Source organism: Lycium barbarum, chromosome 8, assembly GCF_019175385.1.
Source record: "Lycium barbarum isolate Lr01 chromosome 8, ASM1917538v2, whole genome shotgun sequence".
NCBI lineage: Eukaryota > Viridiplantae > Streptophyta > Magnoliopsida > Solanales > Solanaceae > Lycium > Lycium barbarum.
The window spans coordinates 113532143-113553989 of NC_083344.1; the positions used below are offsets into that span (position 1 = coordinate 113532143).

A 21847-nucleotide genomic window follows, 5' to 3' on the forward strand; every position below is an offset into this window, starting at 1 on the left:
TCATTACTTGTCCTAAAACTCTTTTGATCATGTGTTGAATGGATGGGGACTCTCATATGATTTATTAAAATGTTATTATAATGTTTATGGTATGTCCTTTTTTATTTTATTTTATTTTATTTTATTTTATTTTATTTATTTATGGCTCTTTTTAGACAAATATTGGCCTTTTAAGTATCATTACTTATCCTAAAACTCTTTTGATCATGTGTTTAATGGATGGGGACTCTCATATCATGCATTAAAGTGTTATTATAATGTTTACATTGTGGTAGGCCCTTAAAAAAATATTATGGCTATTTAGACAAATATTGGTCTTTTAAGTATCATTACTTGTCCTAAACTCTTTTGATCATGTGTTTAATGGATGGGGACTATCATATGATGTATTAAAGTCTTATTATAGTGGTATGTCCTCTTCTTTTTTTTATGACTATTTAGACAAATATTGGCCTTTTAAGTATCATTACTTGTTCTAAAACTCTTTTGATCATGTGTTTAATGGATGGAGATTCTCACATGATGTATTAAAGTGTTATTATAATGTTTAAATAGCGGTATGTTTTTTTTTTTTACATTTATTTATGGCTATTTAGACAAATATTGGTCTTTTAAGTACCATTACTTGTCCTAAAACTCTTTTGATCATGTGTTCAATGGATGGAGACTTTTATATGGTGTATTAAAGTGTTATTATAATTTTTAAATAGTGGCATGCACTTTTATTTATTTTATTTTATTTACTTATGGTTTTTTAGACAAATATTGTCCTTGGTTTGTACATAATATGTGAAAAATTATTGACCATGCGTGAAGTCAAGCCTAAATGATAACTGTTAGCTATTGACAACGATCGATTTATTGTATACCTATCCACGATCCCTTAGATTTGTGCAATTTGGGGTTTGGGGTTTTATTTTTTTATTTTTTTGTCAATACACTCGTCGTCATCACTATCAGGATCATCCTGTCACCTTGCTCATAGAAATCCAATTCCAACATTTTGAGGTCTCCTCTCATTCACCCATGTAATCATCACCTACTATAATATATTCTGCAATCGACGCCATAATAAATCTATAATAGACTACAATTATGGTTTATGACTGCAATCGACGCTATAATAAATCAATAATAGACTGTGGCTATGGTTTATGACTGCAATCGACGCCATACTAAGTCACTGGGGACTGATTTTCCAATGAGAAGCTGGAACTTTCGCCGGAAACAGGATCTGAAAAGTGGATAAATCGGGAGCTTTTGGAGGATTTTTTTTTTGGTGTAATTAAAATGTTGGGGGTTGGGGGCGTGTAGTTTTCAAAACTTTGGGACTGAGATTTGACACAACACATCTCTGACATGCTGACGTCATAAATGATGGCCAAAGCACCAATTTTTGAAGACTTGTGGCCTTTTGGCAAAATAACTTTTTAATATGGCCTTTTAGCCAACTCCTCCCAATAGCAACCACTAAACTATAACTTAGGCAGTTACACTATATCTCACTACGTTTGTAGAAATTCTTTTGCTAATTTTCCTGGAAGGGAAGATGATTGAAGCAATGCAAGTAAAATAACAATTAAAGTGCATCTTCATTGGGACACACTGTATATGCAAAAATTCAGAACATAAAGGGACTGAAAAATTAACAGGAGGAGTCTGAGCTCATTGGAAAAACTCTGATTAAGCAGAGCACCATCATTGCCGTTCAATGTACATATTTTGATTCAATTGTGAACCCTATCTTTGCAGTGTTACAAACAGATCAGCACCATTCTGCACTATGAAGTTCACAAATATTACAAGTTAAAATGCATTTGTATTTACAAGTTTACTCACTTTATCTTTCAGTAGTTTTCTCCAATCACGATTTTGATTTCTAATTCTTCTTTTCCTTTAAGATTTTGATTTCTAATGTTCACTGGAAGTCTCATCTGAATTCCTCTAAGCATAAAAGAAGTGGATCGTCGCATGAATTACTATTGGCCCTGTGTGCACCTTAAAAGAATTTTGGCAGAAGTGAGTCAGTGACTGACTTCCAAAAAAAAACAATCCTGAAGAAGCCAATGCTGTTATCTGCTCTTCACGTTGATTGTTGTTCATTAGATCGTTGTCGTGCTTTGGAATAAAGCTTAAGTGGATCTGCATGGTTAGAGTCAAGACACAGGGCTGCTTCACAATCTCGAATGGTAGATGTGGGGTCACCCATCGAGTCATGAAAAGCTGTTCGAAGATGGAGCAGGTGGAAGTCGGGTTTGAAAGCTATGACTTTTGTTAACTCTGAGATGGCCTCAGATTCCTTATGGTCATCCATTAAAACTGAAAATACAATACAATCTTCTGATATTACTTCTCTCGGTATATATCATGTATCTTCACAGACACAAATATAGCTGCAATAAGCTAGATCAAAGAAGGGAGAGGGGTAGGAGAAGCATGCAATGTTGCAATGAGATAATCCAATTTCATTCTCAGATTCTGATGCTATACAAAATTTATTTATGTTTGGCAACCAAGAAAAAATGACCATATCTTAAGAAATTTGTCTGATTTTCAAGTAAAACAGCCAAGTAACTTTAGTCGCTTCTCCCATCAGAAACTGACATTAAATCGAATCTACCTCCTAGTAGAAGATAGTGCTTGATTTCGTTGGGAATTGTGAGTTGGACTCGACAGGCATAGATGCTCCCTAATCCAGTTGTTGAAAATGAAAGAGTACAAAATAAGACGTTCGTCCAATTACTTACGTGTACCATTCTAGAACAGCACCTGCTGAGTCACATAAAAAGCAGTTTTCTGAGCTTGAGGTGTAACTACTGCTCCAAATATTGGATCTTTCTAAGAGCTTCTTTCAAACTGAAATCTTTCATTGAACTTAAGAGTCTTAGACTCCAAAATAGAGCCTAGAAACTACAAGCTAATATCAACAGTCCTTATTATAGAAGCACAATTTCTTCTCAGCTACCAGATACATATGTCCATCAGTGGCACGGAGACTTGGTCGGACTAGACAGGTTACATTTAAATCAAACGACAATGACAGTGCTCCCAAAGCAATCTTAAGAATACATGAAACTGAAGAAAGATTTGGTTCACCAAGTAAGGAACTTTTTGTCATACATGTTAAAGGAGAGAATTCAATTTATTATTTTCTTTCTATAAGTACCAACCTATATAGCTCACACACAAAAACTCATATACTAGCAAGCACAAACAGTACTACGTCATTACATAGGAGAAAAACAACTACACGGACCGCCTAGTATTGGGTCCATCCCCTTATTTTGAGGAAGAAAACACCTTCCTTATTTTAGGGAAGAAAACACTTCCCTTGTTTTGAGGAAGAAAACACTTCCCTTGTTTTGAGGAAGAAAACATCTTCCTTGTCTTTGGAAAATTGCCAAGTGCTCGCTTGAGTCACTAATGACATCAATAAGTTCATCTCATACCTATAAATAGGGAAGCTTTCTCATTTGCTAGACACACCAAAAATTGAAGAAGACAACACATCCCAAAGAGAGAAAAATCTAAGAGAAATACTCTTACCGAAAGGCTTAAGTAAGAGAAGTCTTTGAGAGAATTTTTTAGTAAAAAAAATAAAATAAAATTCTTGAGTGTAATTGGGATTGGGGTTGTGAGGTTGAGTGTTGTAAACACTTGTAATATTTCTTCTTTAATAAGATCTGCAGCAGCAATGTGGACGTAGCTCTCACATTGAGGGTGAACCACTATAAATCTGTGTGTGCTATTTATTCTTCGCTTACATCACGGCGTAAGTAGGTTCTGTCTAAGGAGGTTGGTATTTAAGTGGTCCAGTTGTGACTCTCCAATCTTTCCTGGGAACCTGCTTACAAAGGTCGGATTTGGGATTCAAAATCCTAACAACTGGTATCAGAGCAACAGGTTGTGTTGTGATTTAGAAACGATGGGAGGCGAAGATGGTACGATGCACGGCATCGGTAAATTCGATGGTACAGATTTTGCGTTCTGGAGAATGCAAATTGAAGATTATTTATATGGAAGAAAGCTTCATGAACCTCTGAGTCCGAAACCAGAGGAGATGAAGCAAGCAGATTGGGATCTCCTCGACAGACAAGTTCTGGGAGTCATTCGGCTAACGCTGTCGAAGAACGTTGCTCACAACGTGGCAAAGGAGAAGACCACAGCAGATATGATGAAGGTATTGTCTGACATGTATGAGAAACCTTCGGCAAATAATAACGTATTTCTCATGAAGAAACTATTTCATCTAAAGATGATGGAAAATGCTCATGTTGCTGCACACATAAATGAATTCAATACCATTGTAAATCAATTGTCATCGGTAAAAATTGATTTCGATGATGAAGTACAAGCTCTAATTTTGTTGGCATCCCTACCAAATAGTTGGGAGCCAATGAGAGCAGCGGTTAGTAATTCTGTCGGCAGTGACAAACTAAAGTTCAACGATGTTAGAGATCGTATCCTTGCTGAGGAGGTGCGCAGGACAGATTCTGGAGAGGCATCGACGAGTTCTGCTTTTAATGTTGAAAACAGAAGCAGAAATTATGACAGAAACTACAACCGAAATAGGGGCAAATCGAAGTCAAGGAATGGCAGGGGTCAATCCAGACCAGGACGAACACTTGAGTATTGGAACTGTGGAAAACCAGGTCACTTCAAGAAGAACTGCAGGGCGACAAAGAAAGAGGACAACAAGGGGGCTGGAATCAACGCTGCTACGGAAGACATTGGCGATGCGTTGTTGCTATCGGTTGACAGCCCGATAGACTCTTGGGTGCTTGACCCAGGAGCGTCCTTTCATACCACCCCACATCATGATATAATGACAAACTACGTGGCTGGGAATCTCGACAAAGTTTATTTAGCCGATGGAGAGCCGCTAGACGTTGTTGGCACGGGAGACATTAATTTGAAGATGTCAAATGGATCCTCGTGGAAGATTAAAAAAGTTAGACATGTTCCAAAGCTGATGCGAAACCTGATCTCAGTAGGTCAGCTTGATGATGAGGGATATGATCTCAACTTTGGTAATGGGTCTTGGAAGGGGGCGAAATGTGATATGGTAGTTGGCCGAGGAAAGAAGATTGACACTCTCTACATGACGACTAGCTGTCGTGATACTGTTGCTGTGGTTGACAACCCAAAGAAGACAGATTTGTGGCATTGTCGGCTGGGACATATCATCCAGAAGGGGATGAAGCTGTTGGTGACAAATGGCTTAATTCCGGAGCTGAAGACGGTGGACCTTCATACGTGTGAGAGCTGCATTCTCGGAAAACAAAAGCGAGTAAGCTTCTGAAATGCAGGCAGGGAGTTGAAGGTCGAGAAGCTGGAATTGGTGCACACAGACGTGTGGGGACCTACCACCGTCCCCTCTCTTGGAGGATCACACTACTACGTGATCTTCATTGATGATTCAACCAGGAAGGTGTGGGTTTACTTTATGAAAAATAAATCTGATGTGTTTAGTGTATTCAAAAGATGGAAAGCCATGGTTGAGAATGAAACAAACCTCAAGTTGAAGTGTTTGAGGTCCGACAACGGCGGAGAATACATTGATGGTGATTTCAAATGGTATTGTGCCGATAATGGGATCAAGATGATGAAGACTATTCCTGGAACGTCGCAACAAAATGGAATAGCTGAAAGAATGAACCGAACGTTGAACGAGCGTGCTCGGAGTATGAGAATACACTCTGGACTGCCCAAGACATTCTGGGCAGATGCAGTCAATACCGCGGCCTTCTTAATTAACCGAGGACCGTCAGTTCCCTTGGATTTCAGAATTCCAGAAGAAGTCTAGAGTGGCAAGAAGGTAAATCTTTCATTTCTGAAAGTGTTCGGCTGCTTATCATATGTTCATAATGATGATACGGCTAGAAGCAAGCTTGATCCAAAATCAAAGAAGTGTTACTTTATTGGCTATGGTGACACCGAGCTTGGTTACCGATTTTGGGATGAACAAAATCGGAAGATCATCCGAAGCAGAAATGTTGTCTTCAACGAAGAGGTACTGTACAAAGACAAGTTGCAAAAAAATTCAAAATGTCAGGACAAGGAATCGGAAATAGTCGATTTGAGGGACTTCCCGACACCTAAACCGCAGCCAGGTACAGCCGAGGCAGAGGAACAAACAATCCGAGAAGGTGCTGATGAAAATGCCGATTCTGAAACAAATAAGCAGACGCCAATCACAGAACTACGTAGATCATCCAGGATCAGGAAGCCGATTCACAGGTACTCTCTATCCCTCAACTACATTCTACTCACTGATAGAGGGGAGCCGGTATGTTATGAAGAAGCAATGCAAGTCGATGAATTGACCAAGTGAGAGCTAGCAATGAAAGATGAGATGGATTCACTATCGGAAAATCATACATGGGAATTAGCCGAGTTGCCAAAGGATAAGAGGGCATTGCAAAACAAATGGGTTTATCGGATAAAGGAAGAACCCAATGGAAGCAAGCGTTATAAAGCAAGGCTGGTTGCAAAGGGATTTCAACAGAAAGAAGGCATCGACTATACAGAGATCTTCTCTCCCGTAGTCAAGATGGTGACTATCAGAACTGTTCTTGGACTGGTAGCAAAGGAAAATCTACATCTGCAACAAATGGACGTGAAAACTGCATTTCTTCACGGTGATCTAGACGAGGAAATCTACATGCGACAGCCGGAGGGATTCAAAGTCAAAGGAAAGGAGAATCTGGTGTGAAAACTTCAAAAGAGTCTGTACGGACTAAAACAGGCTCCAAGACAGTGGTATTTAAAGTTTGACAGCTTTATGAAGAAAGCTGATTTTTCAAGGTGCGAGGCAAATCACTGTTGTTACTTCAAGAAATTTGAAGACTCGTACATGATACTGCTACTCTATGTCGACGACATGCTAATCGTAGGAGCAAACCTACAGGAGATTGATCGGTTGAAAAAAGGGTTATCAGAAGAGTTTGCAATGAAGGATTTGGGAGCTGCTAAGCAAATCCTTGGGATGAAAATCGATCGAAGCAAGGACGGCATCAAACTCTCACAAGACGAATATGTGAGGAAAGTTATCAAAAGGTTCAACATGCATGATGCCAAGCCAGTCAGCACTCCCTTGGCTGGACACTTTCGGTTGTCAAAGGATCAGTCGCCGACAACCGAGGATGAGAAGAAGCAGATAGACAAGATACCTTATGCATATGCAATCGGTAGTCTTATGTATGCAATGATATGTACAAGGCCAGACATTTCACATGCAGTGGGAGTTGTCAGCCGATTTATGAGCAATCCGGGAAAGCAACACTGGGAGGCTGTGAAGTGGATATTCAGATATCAGAAAGGCAGCTCGAGTTCAGCTCTGTATTTCCGAAAATCAAAAACAGGATTGCAAGGGTATGTTGATGCTGACAATGGTGGTGATGTTGATAGCAGAAAGAGCACATCCGGGTATGTTTACACCTTCGGAGGTACTGCAATCTCTTGGGTTTCCAAGTTGCAAAAGATAGTAGCTCTCTCTAGTTGTGAGGCTGAGTACGTTGCTGTGACGGAGGCCACAAAGGAAATGATGTGGCTACAATCTTTTCTGCGGGAATTGGATCAGGACCACGAGGGAAGTGTGCTATATTGTGATAGCCAAAGTGCCATTCATTTGGCAAAGAACCCGGTCTACCATGCTCGAACAAAGCACATACAACTCCGGTACCATTTCATTAGATCAGCTTTGGAAAATGGAGCGCTAGTGCTTGAGAAGATCGTAGGGAGTCAGAATCCAGCAGACATGCTGACAAAGGCAGTGACGATAGACAAACTGAAGCTATGCTCAGCTTCAGTTGGCCTGCACGAAGTATGAAAGTAGGAAAGAGCTGCTGCATCGATCAAAGTATGAAGACAAATTAAAATTAGTCTTCAAGTGAGAGATTTATTGGGTCCATCCCCTTATTTTGAGGAAGAAAACACCTCCCTTATTTTAGGGAAGAAAACACTTCCCTTGTTTTGAGGAAGAAAACATCTTCCTGAGGGGATCTAACTTTGTCGCCATTCTAAGATCACTTTTTGCCATTTCATGATTACAGTATTCAGAACGCTTCTCATAAGCTGATGCATTGTAGCTTGCCTTCTCAATCAACTTTGTCATCTCATCATATGCAGATTTTCTCTGATTTTTGAGATGGTAAACTCGTGTCAGGCCCTGATGGGCTCTTGTATGCTTAATAGTCAAGGCATTCATGTATCTATCCATTGCATTGTCTAGCTTATCAACATCTACATAGATACTTGCCATATTACTCAGAGCCTGCAGAAGTATGTATGTAACTTTTTGAGTGAATATTCCGGTCATTAGACGTCATGTATTTGTATGTTCCTGAAAGGAGTACTCACCTGGCCTTTCCTAAGACCATCTGAAGGGCATCCAAGAGCTTCCTCAAGCAGTTTTATTACATACAATGATGCCTCAAAATCTGAATTGGTTTCTGATAAAACATATGCTTTTAGGAAAAATGCTTCAAATGATCTCTGGATCGAGATTGACTCTTCAGCTTTAGAAATAGCTTCTTCACGATAACCTGTGTCATATAATATCCATCCTTCATAGACTAACCTTTCTTGCTCAGAGGTAGCTTGATTTCGGGCTTCTCTTAGACTACGCATTGCAACTTTGTGGCTGTCCAACCTATAATTCAACTTCCAATCAGTCTAACAGAATTCATGGAGCACAAAGAGAAACATTACTCTAAACACCAGCCAGGTATTCAACTTGAGCTACTTATGCATGAGAAAAGTATCTCATTTAGCGAAAAAAAGAAAAAGACGAAATAAATTTTCTGTATAATCGATTGAGGTGAATGTTAAGAGCTTCAAGTTTCTTAAAGTGGCTCCATGGAGACAGCCAGCAATATCATATGCACATGATCAGAAATGATTTGTCAATGACAATAAAAGCTAAATATATACTTAAATCATACCATAAAAGAAGGAGAGATTGCATGAACATTAATAGACTCTTCCCAGGGTCATTGGCCAACATATGATGAACAACAGCTAAGGAACCAATATCATCTACAGAGGACCATCGGTTATACAATTGCATCCAGCAATCGGCCTGATTGCGCTGCTGAACAGTATGACGTAGCAGCTCCACCAATTTATCACCTTGCAATTTTCCGTGGAACATCACGTACTGGGGATCCAAAGTCAACAGTGCTCTAACACCCCTTAAAGCTCCTTCATAGTCCTCCAGGGCGATCAAGAACCAGGCACGAAGCTCAAGGCAGTCAGGAGAGATCTTGAAACCAATTATTTTGTTGATCTCAGAAATTGCTGCCTCGATTCTATTCTCCTCCGCCTTTGTAACAGCTCTGTATTTGTATGGATAAGAAAGCGTTGGATCCAATTCAGTAGCGGTACTCAGGTCCATCGTCTTTTATTTGCCATGACAATACAGGGATCGCTCCTGATACATCCACCCAGAAGGTATACAATCAGATATGAGGGAGTTCATCAACTTGTATGCCTTGTACATATGACCACGCTTGTACTTGGCTCTGGCAATGCCAGCTAAGGAATAAGCATGACCAGCTTCAACAGCTGCCTCAAACCATTTCCGAGCATCTTTATACTCTTTTCTTTCAAGCATCACACAACCTAGCTGGTGGAACGCAAGCTGTTTCTGCCAGCTTGCGTTTGAACATTCTCCCAATCTTTCCAACAGCATTACCATTGTGTTTGATTTCATGTCCTCCTCCGTAGCTGTTTGGGTCAAAAAATAGTACAGCAAAAAAGAAGCATGCCCTGCTGAAGCTAATCTGTCCCTACCTTCTGAACTGCAGAAGAGCCTCGACACGTTAGGGTTGTGCATTGAATTTGGAAGTTCCCTCAATAGCACCTGCAAGCATGCTGCCACAAGAACATATGCAGTCTCCTCCAACCCGTATTCAATAAGTAACAAAGCACTATCCATATCAGAAACCAACGATGCTAAATAAGCTTCACAAGCAAACTTCATTTCATTGCAACAAAACTTGTTGGCCAATGATAAAAGCTCTAAGACAATATCCGGATCAAAAGATTCCACACTTCTCGTTCTGCTGATCATCTCAGCAGCTTTCATCGCATTTGCAGAAATCCCATTTTGTGTAAAATTTATTTTCTCCCTTCGTGACTCCATGAAACCATCATACAACATCGCTTCAAATGGCCTCGAAAGTGAAGCTATATTAAATCTCCTACACCTGATCTCTTCATCCCCAATGCAAAATGACATATCATAATCATCCTCCTCATCACCATGACTAACTGAAGTCGAGCATTCCTCATCTCCAACGACAATTTCAGTATCCTCATCTTGTATAGGTCTCTGGTGACATATGCAAGGATCGGTAGCTGATTCAGGATTATACCCTGACACCAAAGAACTCCTCGGGCATTCAATGCTTCGCCCGCAACAATCCATAGCTGATACACCAATAAGTTCATCTTCTCTTCTATCATACCTTAACCACGCCGAAAGAACAACCTTAGAATGCACATCAACAGCGTGCTGTCTGCCCGACTTTAAGCACTTCCTAAATAATTTAGGATCCGATAACCCCCTAAATATGGTACATTGTTCGAGATACATCCCCGATATCTCAAACTGAGGACAAACCTCCATCCTACGATAAACATCAGCTAATGTCTCCACAAAATTGACGGATTTAAGATAAGATTCAATCTGGGGTTCAATTAAATCAGTTTGGGGAAGGCCACAAGTAGCTAAGGCTTCAGATAAGACAACATTTTTCACATTATCTTTTGTTTGCAAAGGTTGGTAATTCCTGTTTGACTTTGACCTAACAGAATTAACCCTTTCTTGGAGATGTTGTAGAAATTTCTCACCAACACCACCACCACCATAATTACCATTTGTTGTGGTTTTCCCAGATGGATTAAAAGCATAAAGTTGTGCTCCTTTACAACCTTCCATCATATTCAAACTACGCATCGTTGCAAAAATGTTATGTTGCATATTCCCTCAATTAACAAAAACATATAGTATGATAACTTATATGCTGTTTTATCTACGAATCTAGGAACTTTTGCCTGCACAGTATTATTTGGTCTTACGTACCAAAACTGATAACATTCAAGATTAAGCAGGATTATACATAAAAGATCCTTTTTTGGCTCTCTCTTTAATGGGTTACTCAAAAACATAAAATAGAAAAGCTTACCCGCAAACACCACCGTTTAAACAAAAGAGAAAAAATAGAGCAAAACAATGGTGTTGCAGGTTGTTTTGGGCTTTTAACAATTCTGGGTGTTTATTATTATTATTATTATTATTATTATTATTATTATTATTATTATTATTATTATTATTATTTTTCGCGTAATTTTTTTTTACCTTTTTTCTTAGAAGAAAGAAAAGAAAAGAAAAAAAGGGAACATTGATGGGTTGAGTTTTCTCTTTGTTTACGCGAAGAACAAATGTAGATTGATGATTAAGGAGCAATAGTATCCATTGAATGGTCATGCATAGTGTAAACCACTCCTTATAGATATCGTAATGTGGCCTTATTTTGATATAAAATATTATGCTCGGAGCCAAAGTTTGCTTATGTGGATGAGAATTTTTTTATTATTTCTCATTTTCTTTTTTCACAACTTGGAGGCCAAGTTTGGCCCCTATAAAAGGAAGGCATTTGTCTCCATTTGAAGACACACCAAAAACAATTCAAGAGCTTCTCATCTCTTAGCTTTGTCTTCTTCTTCCTCCATTTTTTATTTAGAGTATTATTTTAAGAGAGTTATATGTTGGGAAACACTTGTGTGAACCCTTCTTTGGAGTGATCTTGTGAGGTTATTCTCTTGGAATACTTTTGGGGTAATTAGAGTATTTTCTCTAATTTTGTACTCTCTATTGTACTCTTGTTGATATAGTGAAATTGCTCATCTCCGCTTGTGGATGTAGGTCACACTGACTGAACCACATTAAATTTATGCCTCATTTATTTTCTTTACTTGCTGTTGTTATCAACTAACTATTGTCTTTGTTATTGTCATTATAATATTATTTGGCTAAATTTCTCATTACTCGGGTTACCGATCCTAACAAATTGGTATCAGAGACGGATCTAACCGGGTAAATTTTAGTAGCTAAAGATGACTGTAACAAAAACTTATGTTGAGAAATTTGACCGAAGTGCAAACTTCGGGATGTGGCAATTGAAGATGGAAGCTATCCTAATTCAGGACGGCTTAGATATGGCACTGTAAGGAAAAGAAAAGAAGCCAGAAAGTATGATGGAGCCCGAGTTTGCTGTCATAGATAAAAAGGCAAAATCAGGTATCATTTTAAATCTCTCAAATGAGGTTTGACGTGAAGTATCTGCAGAAACCACAGCCAAAGGCATGTGGGAAAAATTAAAAACCCTGTATATAAAGAGGACAGTGGAAATATAGACTTTACCTGAAGCAAAAACTTTACACATTTCGTATGCTTGAAGGTACTTCTATACTCTCACATCTTGATGCATTTGATTCCATTCTTATGGATTTGAGCAATATTGATGCGGAAGTTAAAGATGAGGTTCAAGCCGTGTTATTGCTTATTTCCCTTCCCCAGTCATTCAAACATATAAGAGATACTATGCTTTATGGAATGGATAATATCTTTTATAGAGATATCAAATCTATCTTAAAATCAAAAGAACAGATAGATAGAGATATTACTGGGGAAACTAGTACACCCCTTGGGGAAAGCTTGTTTATAAGAGGTAGATCCGATAAGAAAGAATCAAGTAGTGAGAGGCCTAAATCAAGGTCAAAGTCTAGATACAGAAATGTTGTGTGCAAATATTGTCATAAGAAAGGTCATATTATTTCTGAATGCTATAAGTTGAAAAACAAAGAAAAGCATAAGGAAAAGAAAAATGAGCACCAAAATACTAACACCGCTGAAGCAAGTGTAGCTGCAGATGAGACCGAGGGAACAATATTTTTAGCTACTAACAATAGCTTTAAATCTAATGATGAGTGGATTTTAGATTCAGGTTGTTCTTATCATATATGTCCCAATAGGGATTTGTTTACCACATATGAATCTGTTGGAGGTGGAGTTGTCTTGATAGGCAACAACGCTCCATGTAAAGTTATTGGCAAAGGTACAATCCGAATCAGAATGCATGATGGTGTGGCGAGAACTCTCACTGATATTAGATATGTTCCTGACTTAAAGAAAAATCTCATCTCATTGGGAACTCTAGAATCTCTTGGGTGCAAATACACAATTGAAGGTGGAGTTTTGAAAATCTCTCTAGGTGCTCTTGTGATCATGAAAGCACGCAGATGTGGTACATTGTACACTTTATTGGGATCTACTATTACAGGTGCTGCTGCAGTCTCCACATCAAACCAACCTGATTCCAACATCACCAAATTGTGGCATATGCGATTGGTGCATATGAGTGAGAAAGGACTTTCCATTCTTAGCAAAAGAGGTGTCCTATGTGGACAAAGTACCGGAAACATGAAGTTCTGCGAACACTGTGTGTTCGGGAAGCAGAAAAGAGTCAACCTCAAATCTCCAGCAATTCATCGAACAAAAGGTACTTTGGATTACATTCATTCAGATCTTTGGGGTCCTTCTCGTACCCCGTCAAAAGGTGGTGCCAGATATATGCTAACTTTCATTGATGATTATTCAAGGAAAGTTTGGGTTTATTTCCTGAAAAATAAAAGTGATGTTTTCTTAACTTTCAAATAATGGAAAGTTTTGATTGAGAAGCAAACAGGAAAACAGGTCAAGCGGCTTAGAACAGATAATGGCTTGGAATTTTGTAATGACGAGTTTAACGAATTTTGCAAAAATGAAGAAGTTACTCGACATCGCACTGTGAGGATGACCCCTCAGCAAAATGGTGTTGCAGAAAGGATGAACAGAACTCTTTTGGAAAGAGCTCGTTGCTTGATTTCAAATACTAGGTTGACAAACGCCTTTTGGGCAGAAGCTATCTCTACAGCTTGTTATATTGTCAACCGTGCTCCTTCTGCACCTTTGAACTTTAAGACTCCGGAGGAAATGTGGTCAGGTACTCCTGGTAATTATTCACATTTAAAATTTTTTTGTTGTCCCGCGTACATGCATGTGAATGAAGGAAAATTAGAACCAAGCGCTAAAAAGTGTATTTTCCTTGGATATGCATCTGGGGTGAAAGGAGATAGACTATGGTATCCTGATCCCAAGTCACCAAAATTTGTAATTAGCAAAGATGTAACCTTTGCTGAATCCTATATGTTACATCTTAGAAAAGAGTCTTCTAGTTCTTGTAATAAGAATAAAGAGCAAGGTATACATGAGCAGGTGGAGGTTGAGCTTGGCATTCCTTCTAAGCCAAGCTCATTAACTGTGGAACAAAATACAGTTGAAACTCCGGAAGTTGGGCCAGAAGCTGAAGCTCCAGAAATTGAGCCTGAAGTTGAACCAAATGAGTATTTTATAGCCACACACAGACCAAGGAGACAAATTCAAAAACCAGGAAGGTATGGAGATTATGTTACATTTGTTTTTTCAGTTGCACAGGAAAGTGAAGAAATTGGAGAACTATCAAAATATTCAGAAGCAGTTTCTGGTGGTGATTCAGCCAAGTGGCTGATTGCAATGAATGAAGAAGTTGAATCTCTCCACAAGAATGGTACTTGGTCTCTTGTAAAGCCGCCATCAGGAAAGAGAATTGTTGGTTGCAAATGGGTCTTCAAGACAAAAGATGGCGTTTCAGGGGTTGAAGATGCACGGTATAAGGCACGATTAGTTGCAAAGGGCTATAGTCAGGTACAAGGAGTTGATTTTAATGATATTTTCTCACCTGTTGTTAAACATAGCTCCATTCATGTTTTGCTTGCCTTAGTTGCTATGTATGATTTGGATTTATAACAGCTTGATGTTAAGACAACTTTCTTACATGGCGAACTTGAGGAACAAATATACATGCATCAACCTAAAGGTTTTGAGATTGAAGGAATGGAAGATCATGTTTGCTTGTTGAAGAAATCTTTGTACGGATTAAAGCAGTCTCCAAGACAATGGTACAAAAGGTTTGATTCTTTTATGTTGGGTCATGGTTATTCCAGGAGCATGTATGATAGTTGTGTTTACTTCCGGAAGTTAAATGATGGTTCATTTGTTTACTTATTGTTATATGTTGACGACATGCTCATTGCTGCAAAGGATTTGACAGAAATTCACAATTTGAAAAGTCAGCTGAAAAGTGAATTTGAAATGAAAGATTTGGGAGCAGCTAAGAAAATCCTTGGCATGGAGATCAAAAGAGACCGAGGAGCCAACCGGCTATTCCTGACCTAGAAAAAGTACTTGGAGAAAGTCTTGGAGAGGTTTGGCATGAAAGATGCTAAACCAGTGAGTACTCCTCTTGCTGCTCATTTTAAGTTATCAGCTGCTCAATCACCGCAGTTAGAGGAAGAAGAGAGGTATATGGCACATGTATCATATTCTAGTGCAGTTGGCAGTATTATGTATGCAATTGTGTGTACACGTCTAGATATTTCACAAGCAGTAAGTGTGGTAAGCCGATATATGGCTTGCCCTGGTAAAGCACATTGGCAGGTTGTGAAATGGATTCTCAGATACTTAAAAGGTACTTCAAACGCATGTTTGGAGTTTGGGAGAAATACTGAATCTTTGGTTGGTTTTGTAGACTCTGATTATGCAGGTGATCTTGACAAAAGAAGATCACTGACAGGCTACGTGTTTTGCATTGGTAGTTGTGCTATCAGTTGGAAAGCTACATTACAACATGTAGTAGCTTTATCTACTACCGAAGTAGAATATATGGTCGTAACTGAGGCGATCAAAGAAGCCTTATGGTTGAAGGGTCTATTTGCTGAACTTAGCTTACACCAAGGTGGTATTACCATTTTCTGTGATAGTCAAAGTGCCATTCACCTGACTAACGATCAGATGTATCATGAGAGGACGAAGCATATAGATATCAAGTATCACTTCATTCGGGAAACCATCGCTGAAGGAAAGGTCCCTATTAAGAAAATCAACACTAGAGACAATCCTGCCGACATGTTCACAAAACCTCTTCCAGTTGGCAAGTTCAAGCTCTGCTTGAACTTGATTGGCATTCATGAAGAATGATTTAGCCCATATAGGCTTTTGTGGAGAGGGATTACTATATCACTCAAAATTAGGCCAAGGTGGAGATTTGTAATGTGACCTTATTTTGATATAAAATATTATGCTTGGAGCCAAAGTTTGCTTATGTGGATGAGAATTTTTTTATTATTTCTCATTTTCTTTTTCCACAACTTGGAGGCCAAGTTTGGCCCCTATAAAAGGAAGGCATGTGTCTCCATTTGAAGACACACCAAAAACAATTCAAGAGCTTCTCGTCTCTTAGCTTTGTCTTCTTCTTCCTCCCTTTTTTATTTAGAGTATTATTGTAAGAGAGTTATGTGTTGGGAAACACTTGTGTGAACCCTTCTTTGGAGCGATCTTGTGAGGTTATTCTCTTGAGATACTTTTGGGTAATTAGAGTATTTTCTCTAATTTTGTACTTTCTATTGTACTCTTGTTGATATAGTGAAATTGCTCCTCTCCGCTTGTGGACGTAGGTCACACTGACCGAATCACGTTAAATTTATGCCTCACTTATTTTCTTTACCTGCTGTTGTTATCAACTAACTATTGTCTTTGTTATTGTCATTATAATATTGTTTGGCTAAATTTCTCATTACTCTGGTTACCGATCCTAACAGATATACAAATTACACTTATCGTGTATTTTTTTTCCTTTTTCTCTGATTTGTTTGTTAAAAGAAATGGAATTAATGTCTGTTAAAAGTCGTTAAAGGTGTAGAGCCGTTGAAAGACGAAAGAGGAAGAAGCGCGCATTATTTTAGTGGCTAAAGTTTAAATTCTTTGCAAATGCTAGCTATGTTTTAAACAACATTCCTAAAAGTGGCTAGCTGATGTCATTATTCTTCCCGACAATACTATTTTCCGACCCGAATTGATTGGGCTATCTGTAGATTGTACAGTATAATGACATCAGCTAGCCACTTTTTGGAATGTTGTTTAAAACATAGCTAGCATTTGCAAAGTATTTAAAATTTAATCAATTTAAATATAGCCAACATTTGTTCCTTAATCTTAATATTCGCTTAAGTTATATATAGGTCATTTGCACTTTAGTTCCTACTTTTTGCTGGTCTTTACTAATCGCCCCTCAAGGTAACCAATTTTTCAAGGGCCATAAGTTTATATTTTCTCATCATATATAATATCTCACAAGTTATATACCGCGCCCTAAAGAACTTATGTGCCACTAGGTAGAAGTTCGATTTTGAAGGAAAAAAATTAAAGACCGGCCCATTTGAAGGGAATTTTTTTTAAAAAACCAGTCCATTTGAAAAGCAAACCGTGCAATTTCTTTGTTATATCGGTAGAGTTGTTGGCTGATATCAACTCTGATATGCTCGATTCTTGAAATACTTCACATTGTATAAACATTGAAAACAAAGAAAATAAATAAACTTCGAATCAAATATGAATACTGAATATATTTTGACTAGTTTTATCCTAATTCCGATGAAAAAGGCAAACACAGAAGCTGAGAATTGCTAACAATGATAATACTTGCCGATTTAGCAGTATCAATATAAGCTTTAGAGGTTGAAGTTTCTTATGCTTTAATTAAGAATGAAATATTCCTGGCTAGTGGTCTAAAATAGTCCTGATATTAGTCTTTAAGGAACATAGATATTCTGTTTTCTGGAGACCAAACCAACTTCCTCCCTTGACACTATTCTCTATCTGTAGTAACCACATTTCTAACTTTAGGCCTGGGTCCTGAAGTTTTGACTCAAGAACTCCACATTTCAAACTTTACACCATCGATGTAGCTAGATATCAGACTTGTCACATAACCTTTAATTGTGGAAAGTCTACATATTAGGAAATCATTATCAATTGTTATTAAGAATGAATTGTTGTTTCTTCTTTTAAATGTGTTGAACATGATTCAATGTTATCTAGACTAATTAGGCTTTCTTTGGAAGGTATATTCTTGATGAAGAAAATTGGCATCTTAAATTATACTTAATCATAGTAAAGTAACGTGTATCCCAACTTTAATTTGTAACTATTAAGATTAAATCATTATTTTGATAAACACTTGAAAGTGTATTTTAATTCCTTCAATATATATGTGCATATGGATGTATATTATATCCATGCAAACAGATAAAAACATCACATACATCAAGATATATAGCCATGATGATGATCATAACTATTTCAAAATTGATTGGGACGATAAAATTTGTTTAAAAATGAGGAAAGACGACAGATATGCTCATTCTCAAAGAATGCTAGATCCGCATTAATAGGCACACATATCCCTATGGGACCTTATTATATAATACTACTCCTTAATTTGCTTCGTGTTACAGAGTCTAAATGGAAGAGAAAACAAAACTTGTGTCGGAGTTGACTTCTCTGGATGGTGTGTTTCTCCGAATCTTTTCAGACCATGTTTTTTTCCAACACATTTTCATAATTACCACTAAAATATTTACTTCCAGTCCTAGCTTCGGAACTACTGTTTGGCGGGGCAGAAATAAATTATTATTTACGGATTCAGACGAATTCAATAGCTTTTGCTTAGACTTATATTTATATTGAAGTTTTTAATAAATATGTGTAAATACTTAATCGGGAACCTAGTAATTAAGATGAGCTATAGGTTCAGTAACAAGTTCTGAACTCATGAACTTCAAATCCTGATTGCACCTCTACTATTAATTTGGTCATCATCTTGATCACTACAAGAAAGTATAGAAATGACAACAAAAAATTTAATATTTGGCAACAACTTAGTTTTATTATTGGCAAATGAACTTTTTTGTTGCCAAAGAATTTAATTTTGTTGCCATAGTATTGATTATTGTTGCAAAAAGTACTTTTGGCCAAAAAAAAAAGGTGTTGCATGTTGCTGCAATAACAGCCGCTGGGAAAAGTCTATGCAACATTTTTTTTTGTTCTGTTGCCAAAAGTATTTTTTGCAACAATAATCAATCTATGACAACAAAAACAAATATATTTTTTTTTGTAGTGAATTTTTAATTTGCTTGACATACACATACATATCTTTGGTATGACAAGCAAAACGTTTTTTGAAATATGACTTGTTTATTTGAAGATTACTCCTTTCTGGGTATTTGGTTGGAAAGTGAAAAATAATTTTTGAAATAATTTTATCAGATCAGATAATATTCTGACTAAATTTTAAGTATTAAAGATTGATAATAATATCATAAAATAGTGTCATAAAGTTAATAGTTAGAAATAATTCGAAGAAAATGACTTCTTCCTAAAGTTGGACGAATTTCTCTGCAGATTAACATTAAAATGTTGACCTCTTGCAATCTTGACAAGTTCTTTTTGAATTGGTCACATATATAAATTTTTTGTTGAGAATTGACTGATTACTTCTTCTTCTACTTGGATATATCCTATTAGCTTAGTAAATTTAGATAAACTTAGCTTAATGCATTATGCATCATGATTGTTTAGGTCAATTACCGACGACTCATATACCACCTATTCAAACCATATACGACACTGATTTTGTTCATATTAAAAAAAAAAAAAATTGTTGATATATATTTCAACTCACCTAAATCTCGAATACTTAGACTATATTTTCAAGAACTTAATGATTTAATAATGGATTTAACTGCAACTAGCAGTGTAAAGAATATCTACATTATCATATAATTTAGATCGTATATATTCAGGGGCGGATGCATGTACGCTCTAGGAGTGTCGGCCGGAAACATTTATTAAATATGCATATTTAATTAGTATGAAAAAAATTAGAAAATCCGCACAAATAATATAAGCTGACATAGCTAAACAAAAAGAGCATCTAGTTCGCCCGGTTTAGTGCGCAATTAAGTGAACAGTGGTCATGAGTTCAAAACCTTGTAGATTGCATATATTTTATCGTTTTTTGTTTAATTATTTTCAGTTCTTTGGGGTCTTCCACAATGATAAGTTTCTAAGTACTTATTTTACTAAGTTGTACATATTAGTTTGGATTTGCAAATCTAACTTTTTACTAGTATTCTAAAAAATTACGAGAAATAATTATATGACAAGGGTTTAAAATTGAAAAAGAAAAAAAAAATCTCTCTTAATTTTAGCAAAGGAACAAATAAATGGAAAAAACATTTTTAAAATATCAGACAAGTAAAAGCAAATGGAGGGAGTACTACTTGAGTATGCTTTATTCATATTATTTAAATTGTGTTTTTTATTTTTTTAATATGATGTTGTTACCCTGATTTGTTCATTTGCCCATTTCTTTAAATGTCGCCATCGCTTATCAGAAATTCTACGTACGCCAAAGTATATATTAATACTCTTTAAATTTGTCAGTGAATTTCATTTATATACTATGACCTAATTCAAATTAAGCACATGAATACATGATAAAGTGTTCGTATTAGTCACATTCACCTAAAAATGTTAAAAAGATTTTTGCACGAATTTTCAAGCGTCTATGATGTAGCTAAATTAACCACTTAAAATATGTCACTTCAATTATACACATTAGGCTCAATAAGCCTTAAAACTTCAGACGTGTTCCAATTGATGCCGATGTATGTAACTAAAGTAGCTGACATATTTTATATAACTAAATAATTGGCGCCTGAGAAACATGCAAAAGTTTTTTCAAAATTTGAGACAAAAGTATCTACTAGGATTAGGACATTTTATCATATGTTCAAGTGCTTAATTGAAATATGATGTAGTTCAAAAGTCTAAATGGATTTATATTGGTCAGTTTAAGGGACTATCAAATGCATTTAGCCTATATATAATTTAACATGTTATAGAGGTTACTTGAGGTTATTAAATACCAGTTACTTGTAGTTCTAGCCATATTTTAGGTGATGTAAAATGTAAATAATGTAAATCTTTTTACTCTAATCATAGCTATTTATGTGTAGTGGAAGCAGCTAAGCAAAGGTAGGTTAGGAACACAACCCGTGATTCCCGTCGCAATGGAAGCTGCAAACATGCAAACAAGAAATTATTTTCCCTTTCTTTATAGATTTATAGTCAGATACACCAAGGCATTGCCCATATATGTATCAGCAGCATTCAGCAGTACTATAATCAACTGTTAGCTCTTAGTTGACTCATTATTGAAGTTGAAGTTATTCTATACTTCCTGCATTTGAGTTGTATACGCCAATAGTAATATATAGACCTTTAAACTATTATACTCCTGTTCAGAGGTGGAGCCAGGTAGGGACAAGGGGTTCACCTGAACCCCTTCGGCGAAATATTATATTATATATATATATATATATATATAAGGTTAAAATTATTTGTTATGTAAATATAGTAGATGTTGTATTCCCTTAGCTTCTTCGTGTGTTTACTTTTTCACAATTTGAATCCCCTTATTGGCGATCCTGACTCCGCCACTGCCCCTATTAAGCCTACTGTAGTAGGCTTAATAGGAGTATAATAGTTTTAACAGACCAACTAGTTGTGTTACAATTTTTTGGGATTTCTTACATTACAGTACTGCAGCCCAAAGTGGCCTATTTAGAAAAATAACCCCTAATATTTATTTCTTTTAACAAAATTTAGCTAGAGTATAAACAATATATCATCTATGTAAAATCAGTTATATATACAATATACACTGATTATACACTTATTGAACACTCGATATATATATTTGTTATACGTATGCACATTTGCGCTGGCTGCGAAGGGTTACATTTAGGAGCTCGTAAATATTTTTAACTGACAGGCCAAAATTGTAACTTTCCCTTAGTA

General features: G+C 36.8%; 1 pseudogene; it reads right to left on the reverse strand.

Annotated features, from left to right (window-relative positions):
* Nucleotides 1–1627: 1627 nt before the first annotated feature.
* LOC132608146 (ethylene-overproduction protein 1-like) lies at nt 1628–10987 on the reverse strand (annotated as a pseudogene).
* Between the last annotated feature and the right edge of the window lie 10860 nt (nt 10988–21847).